General features: G+C 47.6%; 1 protein-coding gene across 2 annotated transcripts in view; it reads left to right on the top strand.

The window, feature by feature from the left end:
- Positions 1 to 1,678: 1,678 nt before the first annotated feature.
- The window catches only part of Pisd (phosphatidylserine decarboxylase), a 46,483-nt gene continuing 34,081 nt past the window's right edge, over positions 1,679 to 14,080 (top strand). Inside the window, exon 1 of one of the 2 annotated variants that reach the window (XM_077654109.1) lies at positions 1,679 to 1,722. The gene's annotated coding sequence lies outside the window, so the exon portion shown is untranslated. Of the gene's footprint in view, positions 1,723 to 1,758; positions 1,950 to 14,080 lie in introns of those variants that run through there. The other variant, XM_077654108.1, reaches the window with a different exon arrangement.

The raw sequence follows: 14,080 nt of genomic DNA, 5'->3' as shown, positions 1-14,080 counted from the left end.
AGCAGTGGCTCAGTGGTTAGGGCACTACTACCTCCGCTACTGCACCTCTTTCTTCCTTTCTTCTTTCAGTCCCTCCTTTATCCCTTCCCTTATTGTGCAGTTCAGGTGTCCACCAAGATGGGAGACAGATACTGCGCATTTCCTTTCCCCAAAACCGAATTTTCAATTTGGTACTGTCAAGCACATTCAGCATCCCGCATTTCTTGAAAGTGCAGCCCACAAGCTCCTCGAGAATGCTGACCCAAATGTTGGTGATCCAACTGCAGAGTGTGGCTGGAGAGTCCCATTTCAGCCATTGGGCAGCAGTAACTGCAGGCTCTCCCTACCTCATCCAGTCCATGTAGCAGCACTTAAAATGCTGCAGATGCTTTCTGCAGCTACGATTAATTTCCTCTTAAAAGCAGCCAACTACTGTTTTCGTGGTCGCGACACCATGCAAGGTGTGATCATCCTGCTTCCAATAGAGCGGACTTCACAAGGTGAGCCTGGTGAATAATAGTCAAAATCAAAGCAACCGACTGATGCCATTGCTAAATAGTGCGTCCTCTTGCTGGAAGCTTGGTAGTGATAGCTCTGAATAATGACGCCGGAACTGCGGAGTTGGGCTGGAAATTGCTTTTATCTGCGTATAAAATAGAAAGCAGAAATCTGACATACGAAAATCCAGAAAAAAAAAACTTGGCTGCTACTTCTTGTTTTTAGTTTCAAAACTTCCCTGATTTCATACCATTTCCAACTGCAGACCTTTGTCTGTTTTGGACTGTTTCAGAGTATAGAGGAATGAAATGCAAAGAACATTGTCAATTGCTGGAGAGCAGCATACTATGTTGTTTGCCTCTCATCAAAACCACCACTGCATGTAACACCATAAGCTTGAAATATGAATTTTTGGAGCAGACTGATGTGTGCAAACAGGTAGTGTACATTTAGTACTCCTGACACCTAGTTAACTGTACTATAACCATATATTTAACTATATAGTTAAGGAATGTGGAAACCAACTCTCCCAGCAAGTTGTCTTGAGTAAAGCAATATCTGCAATGGCCGCAACTTATCAGGTGTCGCCTCCTGGCGCAGAGCATGTTTTTGAACCAGCCTGGAGTGAGTTATACGTGGAAATCAAGGACAGGCTGTGAAAAGCACATCCGCATAAGTCACGGAGCGTTTGCTTGGGTGGGTTCGAACGTGCGTTGCAGCATTTTGAATTCTGCATTTTTGAGCTATATAACGCTGCATTTTTTAGTAAGGCTAAAAGATGTTCAGCGAACCATAAACATTCCTTGCAGGTGGAAGTCGAGTAATATGGCCTGGTGGAGAATTCACTTGGCTCAAATTTCTCTTAGCATTTCGCTGCGGTGAACTAGAATTGCAGCTTCTTTCCTCCACAGGTTCTTCGATGCACGTACTACAAAGCTTCACAGTTATGAAAGTTAATTCGGGCGCGCGCCACTTGCTCTGTAATCAAAAGCGAAACTGGACGAGAGCAATTGAAAACGAAACTACAATTGAAACTGAGCTTCCGAAATAAGTCGGGGCGTCGGTTAGTTTTGCAGCCTATGATAATGATTCCCATAAAAATATTGTGAAGAAATGTATATATTTAAAAATTTTTTATGGTCGTTTCGTATAACTGTGTTGTCATTGGTCATGTCGCGGAACTCGATCTTTATTAGTTGGCGTGGTCGCATCGACACCGGCATAATGGCGGCCTGATGTTAGCAGGTAAGCGCAGTTTTACACCGTTTCAGTAAGCTTTTTCCTATCGTTTTGCAGTACGTCTTTTTCTAGTCAAGGAACGCAACTAAACCGCGCGTTGCTGAGTGTTGTTACAGCAATTGTACGCATGTGACCTGACAAGTGTGCGTCAGGACGTGACAGATACTACGCTGCTCTAGGAAATGCTTCGCCGCTCCCGTAAACGATACCACGCCGCCTGACGTTTTTTCCCCGTGAGTGTTTTCGGTGAAGTGTTTGTTGTTGTTTTTAAGCACGATTGGCTTGCTTTTGCTCACAGCAGCTTGCGGAGTCGTGTCGTTTTTCCTTTTCTACAGTGTGTTCAATCGCGCTCAACCTGCTTGCGCATCAAGCCACGGCTGTGCTGAGTAAACTTAGCAGACACCCAACACCTGCCTGTTTTTTTTTTTCTTCTTTGCTTGCTATTTGCCTTTTAATCGGGCAGGTTCTCTCGCAAAATTGAAGTCCATTTGGTCGCATAAATTTGAGTTTCGCTAATGGGACTACTCTGGTGGCACACATTTTTCGGTTATGTTGTGAAGAAACGCCTTCGAGCCTGGCTGCACGAATAGTATACTTAGCAGCAGTGTGCGTACTCCGAAAGGGAAACGTATCGAGTCAATTACCTGTTCAGGTGTACGCTGTCAAGTCTGCTCTGATCCGGCGCACCTTGCTTGAAAACACGCCGTGCGAATGGAATTCGTTGTTTGTCAGCTCTGGCCGTAATAACCGGGTTCGAAGCCGTCTCCTTGGTACGTTAATCGTCGCCCGCGGGCACTCTCAGTTTCTGCGTCTTGCGCAACGAGAGGTGTACCACTGCCGTGACCTTTCCTGTGTGCCGTGTACTACCGCCCCTCCCCCGTCTCCTCTAATGATAACCGGGAGCGAACGGTGTACTGTCCTTCCATTAGAGTTCGCCGCCGTGACCGTTTTGGGCGGCACTCGCCTCGCTTCACAATACGGTCAGGGGTATGTGCCTTCGCTTTCCTCCGCTTTCCTCCGCGTTTTTGACTCGCTGCATTTTGGTGTGTTTATTTCTCTCTCATTGTCTTCCCTGATCGGTTATGTCGGTATTTTTCCCAGATCGTTTTTCTTTCGTCGCAGGAACTAAACATTGGGTGCTCATTAATGGGTACGATTTCCGTTTATCTATTTTCTTCACTGGCTTCTTTTTTGTTACTGTAATTTAGTTGTTCTGTATAATACCATACTGCAAATCATCAGTTAAAGAATGTTGTTATTCTCGTTTCTTCCACAACATGAAGACAAGATGCACTTATCAGGAAGACCTGTGTTGTTTTTCCACTGCACTTTCAGTTGACTGCACCACCATGAGGTTTTGACTCAATTTTGGGAATAATAGGACTTAATTACTTGCTGTACTAATGATTAAGCTGCTTCAAGTTGTGCAAAGCTGTAACAAGTCATGGAGGGTACACCATGGAGAGACGTTTTGGGTCTTGCACGTTGTGACCAGCTGATCAACAGGTATACGGGGGTCATGTTTTTCGGAACCCAAACCTTAGGAGTACAGGTCAGACCACAGGTTTTTGTACTCTAGCCAGCACAAGGGTGCTTCGCTCATAGCACAAGAGTACCACGAGTGTTCAAGCTGCTGGCCTTAGCCTACTGTTTGGTAATAATTCTTTGATAACTATCTTCACTACACATAGTGTGGCAGTAATAATTGCATGTTGAATGGGTTTCACTTATGGAAATTGTGATTTCAGTACGCTGTTTCATTACTACACATGCAGTACGCAGCCAATAAGATCACATAGTGGTGCAAAATTGTGGGTGCATGTATCTTATAGGACAACTCCGGTGATTTCTTGAGCATTTAGAGCTGATAGTCGCATAACCGCCAAAACAGCACTAAACCGAAACTCGGTCCTTGGCCAGTGACGATGCTTCACGTGATGCAATGCTGGCACCACAAACATTACTAGAAAAACACTCGTACGTGTGTTGAATGGCTGAAGTAGCGACTGGAATCAATGAGTCCTTTCGTAAAATGCCTAAGACAACCTAATACAAGCCTCAAAATATTGTTCATGTGTCAAAAGGGCAGTGTTGCCCATATAAATTCTCTGAACTGAGGCCACAGAAATGGAGAACTTAAGTCGGTTTGTGCCAGAATGAAACATCTACTAAACTTGGTGAAAATAATTAGGAATAAGAGAAAAACCAGAAGTATAAGTTTCATTGCAATTTGGTAACCTCATAAAACTTGCGGAGTTTACCTTTGACTGGTATCTTCCACTGCACCATTTTAGAAAATTGCTCAGGTGTCTGTTGCTCTTATCCTCAAAACAAATGTTTTTTTAAAAAGTGGGTTAAGACTTCAAAGTTGCATCTGACTGCCAGGTTACCAGTAAATAACCTGCACCTGTTGTTACGAAAATGTGTAGTTAGAAATATGATACAAGAACTTGGTTGTAGGACCACGAAGAGATTGGCCGTTAGAAATGTCACAATCATAGAGGTGTGTTCAAAATTTTTAGCTGGACATCCTCGATTGAAAAGAATTTGTTGTTGGCGCCATGAGGATAATCGTTAGTTCGTTCTTTCCATACTCATGTGATTATGTATTATTGTTTTTTGGAACTGGATGCTGGGTGGAAAGGGGGCGGAGAAAGTCAATATCAAATTTGTTTGGCTTCTTTTTCATGGCAGGCAACAGCTGTTTGTTGTAGACAGTGTTAACCAAATCAGGCTTGACTTTACGCACGGTCTTGTTGGTGTGGCTGTGTATATCGTGAGGCATTTGATGGCAGTTCAGCTGAGGAAAATGTTTATTCACCCATTGCTTGGGGCATCATACGCTTTACACACTGAGGCATGTATCGCACCCCCAGGAGCTACCTGTCACATTGCTTTGTTCTTCTCAAAGCGTTGTTTAGTATGTTCACTGCATTTCGTACAGTTTAATCTCTGCCTGGCTGTTCTATTTTATTGCTCTCTGTAGGTGGCTAGTCAGTGTAGGAATGACTGACCTATGTTTGCACCTAGCCTTGGTCACATAGTCATTACACAATAGAAGACTGTTGGGCTGTTACACAACATAGCCAGGTTATTGTGCCATAAAGTCAGCAAAGACCTGGCAGGTGGTGGCACTACCTGTGATCAGCGGTGCATAGATTCTCCTTTTGATTTGCTGCTCTTCACTGCGCTTCCCGAAAATTTTGTGCTCGCGATGGTCGCGGCCTGTCTAGTTTGACTGAACATGTGTAACATTTTAGCACTGCCGTCTGCTTCAGCCTGCTGAACCTGCTTTCTGAACGCATGCACGAACATGCAAAGCCTTTTCTGTGTTCTGGTCGCCATGACAGTCCTAGCGGATGCGAAGGAACTCCCCTCGAGACCGGCCGTGAGGAGACATACTCTTGGGGTCACTGGTGTAAAGGTCGGCGTACGCACGCGGCATCTTGTGGGACAGCCTGTCCAGGCGCCCTTTCAGGCAGTAGCTCCCTTTCGTACCAAGGGGCCCGTCGGCAGGGAAGCACTCGCGCGGTCGTTGAAATGACAAGCATAGCGGATTGACCGGCGACCTTTGTGCAGGCCTGCGGAACGACTTCTGCTGAGGGTGGCGACGCGTCGCGGGAACCGGCGGCGATTAGCTTTTAGCGGGAATTTCGCCTGCAGATTAGCGGTGTCATTGGGCGCGTAGGGGCCGGCCAGGCCCGGGTACGACGAAGGAGATGCACTCGCGGGGATGGGGTTTTGTGTATGGGTCGGTTCGTCAACAAAAGTGGGAAGCTTCGGGCCCCCTTCTAAGCCGCGTCGCTGAGGCAGAGGTCACCGACATGGCGGGTTTTCGGGAAAACGGAAGGGCCGGTACGGCGACGGCTTATCGCGGTAGACAAAGGGACCTCAGGAAGGACGCATGGGAGCGTTGAGAAGGCCGGGTGCGATGGCGGAGCGTAGGCAGCGACGGGGAAATTTGGTGCTCCGGTCTTTGTTTCCCTTTCTTCCTAAGCGAGGGCTTCGCGTCCGCTTTCAAGGTGGGTTGTGGGGCTGGACAGGACCCAGGAATTGGCGCGCCGATCGTGGTTGCTGGGGTCACTGTGCCGCTTCTAGGTTGTAGCTAATTTGACGCTCTTTTTTGCTTGCATGTATGTGTCTTCGGAGATATTAGTTGCATGCAGCAAGAGACCAGTCATGTTGACGCTTGATGCGTTTCGAATGTGGGCTGGACATCGCGAGTCCAGTCTGTTGTGCTCAGCCATGGCTTGAGGCTATCTTCGGCTATGCCTGGCTAGCCAGTCCATGTATCATTTTTGTCCTACCTTGCTATAAGTATTGTAAGTGCTTTATATGAACTTCGGCTAACCTCTTTGTTTCCTGATAAAGCGTCGCTATCCGTAATTCGTCGTCCTTCATCATGGTTTCGGACGGGGCGCACCTCCGGTGCAAGCTGCTCCCCCTTCGAATAAACAAGAAGAACCTGAAGGGGAGAAAATTCACTATCGGAGGTTAGCTGCAGGTAATCAATCGGCCTGGCAGGCTGCTCCACATTAAGGTGATAAGGATGCAGTGAAGCATACATGCACAGCGCAGTTGTGGCTAGGTTGTCAGAAGAATGCGGCACAAGAAAAAGCCAGCTAGGTAGAAGAGATTGGCATGGATACAGGAAGTCTTAGTAGTGTCACTTTTTATTTTGCTTGGCCGGGAACATGGATTGGGCAGTGGAGGAATAACTGCTGCCGCTTTTCACATTCTTAGATATAATTCCGATCAGGATGTGGATAGGAAGGGGGGGGGGGGGGGGCTGCACACTCATTTGAGCATAGATTAAATAATTTAAATCGCGTTTTCATTTCCTTGTTGGACGTATACATGTTCAAAAATTTACAGAGCACTTCTTGGAGGTCAACGTTTAGTTCAGGACTGATCTGTATATGTTTTCAAAAAAAAAAAAAAAAGCCACGTGCTAGCATATCAAATTACGCAATACGCACTTCTCTTCCTGTCCGTGGTATGAAACTGCTTGGTCGAAGAGTTGTAGCAGCAGGCCGAGCACATGGTCTCTGCGTGCTAGCACGAGGCGCAAGTGAAACAACTTGCGTTTTTGTGGATTTTTATTTACCGCTCAGCATCCGTGCATTGAAGAGCGCGCGGTCTCGATCTGCCAGTGTGCTGTGGCACTACGGTGTTCAAGTCACTCGTGTACGTACGAGTTTCCGCAGATCATTGAACGCGAGCGCATTTTTGTGGAAACCGATAAGACGCTGTCTGCGAGAACAGGAAACCCCCGCCCCGCGAGACGGCAAAGGCGTTACTCAGAGGCGCGGTGACTTGCTTCGCGTCACGGGCGACGCCGGTGTCATTTTATTCGAATGAATGGCATTTGTTTGCGGCTGCTCTTTCATAGCGTATAAATGACACTTGCCGGCGAATCAGGTTGAGGAACTTGACTAGGGTCGGCATGAGATAACGATTCCATTATTTTTTTATATGCCGTTCTTTTTTTTTGCCGTCATTGATTGGCTAAAGAGAGGCCACTCTCTCGAGATCCGTTTTCGTCATTGGTTCAAGCCCAGCGTCAGGGGAGGGGGGTGGCTCGGGCCAGTCACGTGGACCAAAAAAAGATGAAGTAACGAGCGTTAGCTGCCGCCATCGTGGATTAATTAATGCCATCAATTAATTATTATTGGTCGACATCTTGGATTTATTAGTGACGTCACTAATCATCACCAATTGGGTTGTTATATCGATTTATTGTGGGGGCCACTATATTGAATTAATAATAATAATAATAATTGGTTTTTGGAGGGAAAGGAAATGGCGCAGTATCTGTCTCATATATCGTTGGACACCTGAACCGCGCCGTAAGGGAAGGGTAAAGGAGGGAGTGAAAGAAGAAAGAAAGAGAGGTTCCGTAGTGGAGGGCTCTGGAATAATTTCGACCACCTGGGGATCTTTAACGTGCACTGACATCGCACAGCACACGGGCGCCTTAGCGTTTTTCCTCCATAAAAACGCAGCCGCCGCGGTGGGGTTCGAACCCGGGAACTCCGGATCAGTAGTCGAGCGCCCTAACCACTGAGCCACCGAGGCGGGGAATATTGAATTCCTCCGACTTAGGAAAATATCACGCCGAAGGGAGGTGGCAGCAGACCCCAGGAAATCGTGAAACGTGATGAGTAACAGCTAACGCTCTTAAATACGAAGTGAAGGGTAACAGATATATATATATATATATATATATATATATATATATATATATATATATATATATATATATATATATATATATATATTCTCCGTTGCTGTTGCCGATATGGCGCTGCGAAAAAGACGATTGTACAGGGTGACGTCGCGCGAAAACGACCAGCGGAAGTGACTGCGCGACGAGGGAGACTGCTGCTCAAGCCTAGAGTGGGGGACCACCACTTTCTATAGTCACAGAGAAGCTACTTCCAGCAAAATCGGAGCTCTTTCAAGCTGGAAAAAAACAAACGGAAAAAGAAATGCTGGCATCGCCACCGTCGGCCGTTTCGAACGGCCCTCTCCAGCCGCAGGCCGATGGAATTCGCGGCGTGTGAAACGGGCCTAACGCACCGACTGAAAGGAGAAGACACGCAAGGCGAAAATTTTGTGACTATAGTCCTCTAACCCTCTTTGAAATCTGCACACGCGGGATCCCACTCGCTTCAGGTGCCGACGAAACGAAACGGGTAACGGTGCTCCCGATTGCCGAATTTTTGCGCGCTGAATTCTATACCGAACTATCAGCGTGTGCTTATATTTCGCTTGTAGGCCTCCTTGATGTTCGTTCTTGCACGTGCGGGTGCACAGTTCGACGCGGCCCAGTTTGGCGGGAAAAATAAATTTTGAAAAATTGTCGCGCTTTACAGCTTTTTCAAAAACTTCAGTCAACTACTTATTGAAGCAATTTTCAATTCTGATGTGAGTTTTCTTAGGCGTCGTAAAGTCCGAGTTGCGGATATGTACCACATTTCAGGTCTTTTTAAGAAATAATTCGTGCAGATGTGTAGCCCTTTTCTTTACAAAATTGGTCGTTGAAACGGCTTGAAAGTAATGTCATTCAATTTCTAGGGTCACTCTGAGTGCAATTTTACAATTTATATGCATGTGAGACATGCGTACAGCTTGCGCAGTATACAGGGTTCAGGTAGCTTTCGTATCACTATCGCTATTGTGCATTTTTACTTTTATCGCGCCAAGCAGACGTACCAATAACAGGGGCGGGAAATGATATAGTTTAACCTCGTTATAAGAAAGTTGAAAGGACCCGGCGCTCACTTCGTTAAAGCCGTAGCTTCGTTATAGCCTGTGGTGACCGAGCTTCCAAGGGGAATCGTCGTTCCTTCGTTATATCCATTGATTCGTTATAACGAGGTTCGACTGTTTTGCTGCGGATTTCTCGGCTATGAACGCACTCTTCTGTACTGCAGACGGCAGCAGTCACGAATAGCCGGGGAATCGTCTTTCCTTCGTTATATCCATTGATTCGTTATAACGAGGTTCGACTGTTTTGCTGCGGATTTCTCGGCTATGAACGCACTCTTCTCTACTGCAGACGGCAGCAGTCACGAATAGCCTGGGAATCGTCTTTCCTTCGTTATATCCATTGATTCGTTATAACGAGGTTCGACTGTTTTGCTGCGGATTTCTCGGCTATGAACGCACTCTTCTCTACTGCAGACGGCAGAAGTCACGAAAAGCCGGGCTTTTTTGATTGCACTGAAAACAAAAACCCGATCGGATTTTCCTGGGTGTCCCTCTCAGCTGAACGGCCGTCACGCCGAATGCCGTTCATCATCGTCTGCGGCGATTTCAACGTCATCATTAAAGATCTCCCAAACAGCTGCTTTTTGCAGTGCGTGCAAGAATCGTCTGGCCCACGGCTTACAAATAACGCGTATACGTGTCGACCGGTCGCACGATGTGGAACTACAATAGGCTGTTTGTTTGCGCGTTTCGGGTGCGAGGACTTCGTCACGTATTTAGTTAAGACAATCGCACTTTCAGTAAGCATAAGGTGCGTGCATATGCGAAGGCCGTGCGTCCTTACCACGAGGCACTGACGGCAAATGGAAATGCCAGCTGTGCATATATCTCACAGTGTCCGATGATCTCGCGCCGATTGGCAAAATATATCCCAGTTTTGTATAGCCTCGGAAATATTTCGACGAAATTACAAATTGTGTCGCGTTTGCGCCTCTTCAGTGTGTGCGTGGAGAGAGACTGAATTTCCTTCTTTTTTGTTGCCGTGAGATCGTTTGGTCCCCCGCGCGGTATCGCGCAAATGAACCTGATTACGCTTGATCTGGAATTCATAATGCAAGTATAGGATGCTTGGGTAATTATTCGCCGATAACGTGACGCGTGTCTCATTTGCAATGGGCGCGGTCGCGGCTATTCTCACAATTGATATTCGGCCATACGCTCTAGCCGCGAGGTTCACGCCTCGCCCGGCCTTTCCTCAGCTCGCAAAGGAAGGGGGGGGGGGGGGGAATCCCGGCCGTGGAATGTTCCTTTTTTATGCGCATGTTTCGTTATCGTATTGGCGCTTCCGCGCCCGATAGATATTACGGGCGGCCGCTGTATCCGCCTCCGTGCGGCATCGCAGAGATGACGTCAGTTCGATTGGGTAACCGCGCTTCGGCCGCTACAGTCTGCGTAAAGCTGTAGTGCGTACGCGAAGTTACTTGACTTTTGTCTAAGCACGAGACTTGCGCGCCTGGAAGCAGTGTTGTAATATACAGCGTCTTGGCTCGCATAGCCCATAAAGTGCAGCCACAATGGCGCGAAGCTTAGTTCATTGAATACAAGTGCGCAAGGAAACAAGGACGAGAGCACACAGTTGACAGGACGGGCGCCAAATTGATCAAACCAAAGTCTTGCTGGCGTGAAACTGTGTCGGGGCACCAAAATGGCGCAGTTGGCATTGCCCTGAGCAGGCACAGAGGGCGAGTCCGTCGAGTTTTTTGTGTTTTTTTTACGCGTCAGTTTAGCAGTCCGATTTCCATTGGAAGTCGGGGAGTACTCTATGCTTCCACACAGTCATTTTTTCAAGAATTGTGTACCAATAGGGGGCGCTCTGAGCAGCCTTCTTACTATAATCTGGTGGTACACTGTACTTCTTACTGACCCCAGCGGTCAAAAAACTGCCAAGTTTGTCGCGCTTCACCGCGATATCGAGTTATTTTGATTCAAGTATATTGTTACGGATTTGCTGAAGTCCCACGAAGGACAAGGAAGTGGAAGTGTTGGGGCCGTTAGACCCTCTCTGACGGCACCTATAGCTATGTTGCTTCCGCTCGTCGTGGTGTGTCTGGCCCTGTTGAACCGGCGTTACAGTCGTAACAGTATATTCTGCCGCTTATGCGTCACAACTTATGCATCACAACTTACGCGTCACAATACGCTGTTGCATGTTTCCGAAGGCGTGGAGACCCGTACACCACGGAGCGCGGAGTAAGCGTCACAGGTAAAGAACAGTTGGAACTACGTCTGCAATTTTTTTTTGTCTGTGTATGTGCGCGCGCGTTTATGGGAACTCTCAGACTAGAGAGAGTAGTACATATTTTTATTAACGCTGACAGGCCCAACTTTTGCTCGTGTCTGAAGGGGATCTCCATCTGGCCGCGGTGTCGTCAGTGGCTGCTATCTGCGCATTCTGTCGGAACGCATTCTGCTTGCGTCGTCTGCTTTCCTCGAAGCCGAGGCTCGCCGTCCAGCTGCGCATTGTTGTTCGCCGCATGTGTTATCGATCCGCCTATTATATGGACGCCGCGGACGGCCCTTTTCATCGCGCTCGTCTCTTCGCCGTATACGAGTGCTTTCATGCCCTCGGCGACAACGCACGTGTCGCTTGCGTGCCCGTCATGCCTTTCTGCGCCCCCCCCCCCCCCCTTTTTATGTTTATTCTACCGTCTTGTAACGAAAAAAAAAAAAAGGGGTTTCGATATCCCCGTCCTCGGAGTGCCTTTCTTTTGTGTCGTCCAACTGTGGCGTGGTTTATGTCGATTCGCTTCCGTGTCGGTGTGTTCTATACATGCACCATCGACTCTTAATATCAGGCCCGAAGGGGTCCGAAATTTGTGTTTTCTCCAATTATGCTCTGTTCGGATGGAGGGGAGCCGTTGAAACGAACTTGTGTCGAAGGGAGCAAAGCTGCCAATTCGGATAAACCGAATAATAATAATAATGATAATAATAGTAATAATAATAATAATAATAATAATAATAATAATAATAATAATAATAATTGGTTTTGGGGGAAAGGAAATGGCGCAATATCTGTCTCATATATCTTTGGACACCTGAACCGCGCCGTAAGGGAAGGGACAAAGGAGGGACTGAGAGAAGACAGGAAGAAAGAGGTGCCGTATTGGAGGGCTCCGGAATAATTTCGACCACCTGGGGATCTTTAACGTGCACTGACATCGCACAGCACACGGGCGCCTTAGCGTTTTTCCTCCATAAAAACGCAGCCGCCGCGGCCGGGGTCGAACCCGGGAACTCCGGATATGACCCGCCGCGGTGGCTCAGTGGTTAGGGCGCTCGGCTACTGATCCGATAAACCGAGAGTTCGAATTAAGCGAATTCTAAAGAACGAGCGTGCACTCTCTGCAAACACTTTCCTCTGGCGCCTCTACACGGCTTGCACCGACGCCGCACTGGGCACACTGTTGGTGGATCAGGAGCAGGTGGATGGATGTGTTTTATTGGCATCATCCTAGAATCGGGGCAGACCTTGCCTGGTGAATGAAAATAGCTCTATTTGTTAATGCATTACTTTTTTAACATTTATCCTTAGTCCGGTTCTTTGAGATTCAAAGCTATTTTCTCCCTGTGTTTTAAGGTACACCATTTTGATGTATGTGACGGCTCGTCCAATTTTTACAGCGACAGCTGTTAGGCGCCCGTCCCTGGCTTGCGCGTCGTAGTCGTCCGCCGTCGGCGTAACCGGCGAGTGCGTTAATGAAATCCACTCACCGGGTGAATGTCATTAACGCATGCGCCGGTCATTAACGCACTCACATTATATCACGGTCAGCCTGGGTCGCGTGAGCCTACGGGTGGCTCTGTTTGGAACAGCCACCTGCCAGTGCAGGGTTGCATCACGTGACCACTACACCAGTGCGATATGGAGGTCACTGTGTCGTTTATACCTCAAAATATTCCCAAAAGTAAACGCGTAACGCCGAATCTCGCGTTACGTAGTCGTAACTGCCCTGTGGGTTTTCTTTTTTTTTTTCGCTCTGCTTTTACGTCACCAGTACTCATAATCCTCTGTTGCTGATCTCTTCGCTCTAAACACGAACCAAAAGTGGAGTAAGCTGTTCTATATGGCACACCCTTTTAGAGGCAGGGAAGGCTGCTCAAGTACCGGGATGGATTTCAATCACTAAAATACAGAATGCTTACTCTTGGCAACGGAGGTATATTCCCACCTCAAAGCATAGCAACTTGATGCAGTTAGCAATGGGAGGAGGCTTTTGAACGCGACACCCGATGGTTTTGGGGTTATAACCTCCGTGACTGCTAGAACTTGGCATGTTTTTTAGAGGTAATTTGTTGCCAACCGTAGGTATTCCATATTTTTAGCGATGGAAGCCCACGGCAGGGTGTTGGACAGAATACCGCGTCCCTAAAAAGGACTGCGATCGGGGACAGCTTACTCCGGTTTTACTTTCCTTATCGGTTAATTCGTGTTTGGAGTGTGCTGGTGTTAATTTTGCTTTCACTATCCCTAATACCTACTGATTCGGGGTGGCTAGGGTGTGTAGCTTTAGAGTGTATCGGAACATGTGTAAAATTTTCTACGCTGTTCCCGCAGTCTACGCAAATGTCCTCTCAGTTCTCATGCCTACTTCTATATTATTGCCTCGTTCTAAGACAAACCGATCTGGCCTCAAAAAGGACGCCATCTGCCCTGGAAGGTGGTGCACCACCTATCCGGGCGACCTGGGTGCCCGTCGTGGCGCCCACGACATCACGTGCGAGATTCTCTGACGTGGCTTGCGCGTGTTTGGGGAGCCGCCTTATGCGTGTTTTTGTAATCACCCTGTAGCTCCTCAGCCGTTCATTGAAAAAACAAAAAATCGTAGCCGTACAAATTCCGATATAGTGGCGTTTTAAGTGTGCTTGTATCTAGTCTCACACTCGCGAGTCCGATTCGGGGCTGCAGTTATGCGTTCGCCAAAGCCAGTGGGTTCGCTGGACTGTAAGCAGGCACTCAAGAAGTCCCTCAATTTCTCTTATGCATATATGATGGTACGGATTGATTACGGACGCGGGGCCGTTTGCCGAACCTTCAGGAGTGCGGTTTTTGAGATCCCCTTCCGAAGCACCAATTTTCAGTGGGAAA

This window comes from Amblyomma americanum, chromosome 2, assembly GCF_052857255.1.
Source record: "Amblyomma americanum isolate KBUSLIRL-KWMA chromosome 2, ASM5285725v1, whole genome shotgun sequence".
NCBI classification, from domain to species: domain Eukaryota; kingdom Metazoa; phylum Arthropoda; class Arachnida; order Ixodida; family Ixodidae; genus Amblyomma; species Amblyomma americanum.
The sequence above is the reverse complement of the archived record's forward strand: the minus strand, read 5'-3'. Positions and strand labels throughout refer to the sequence as shown.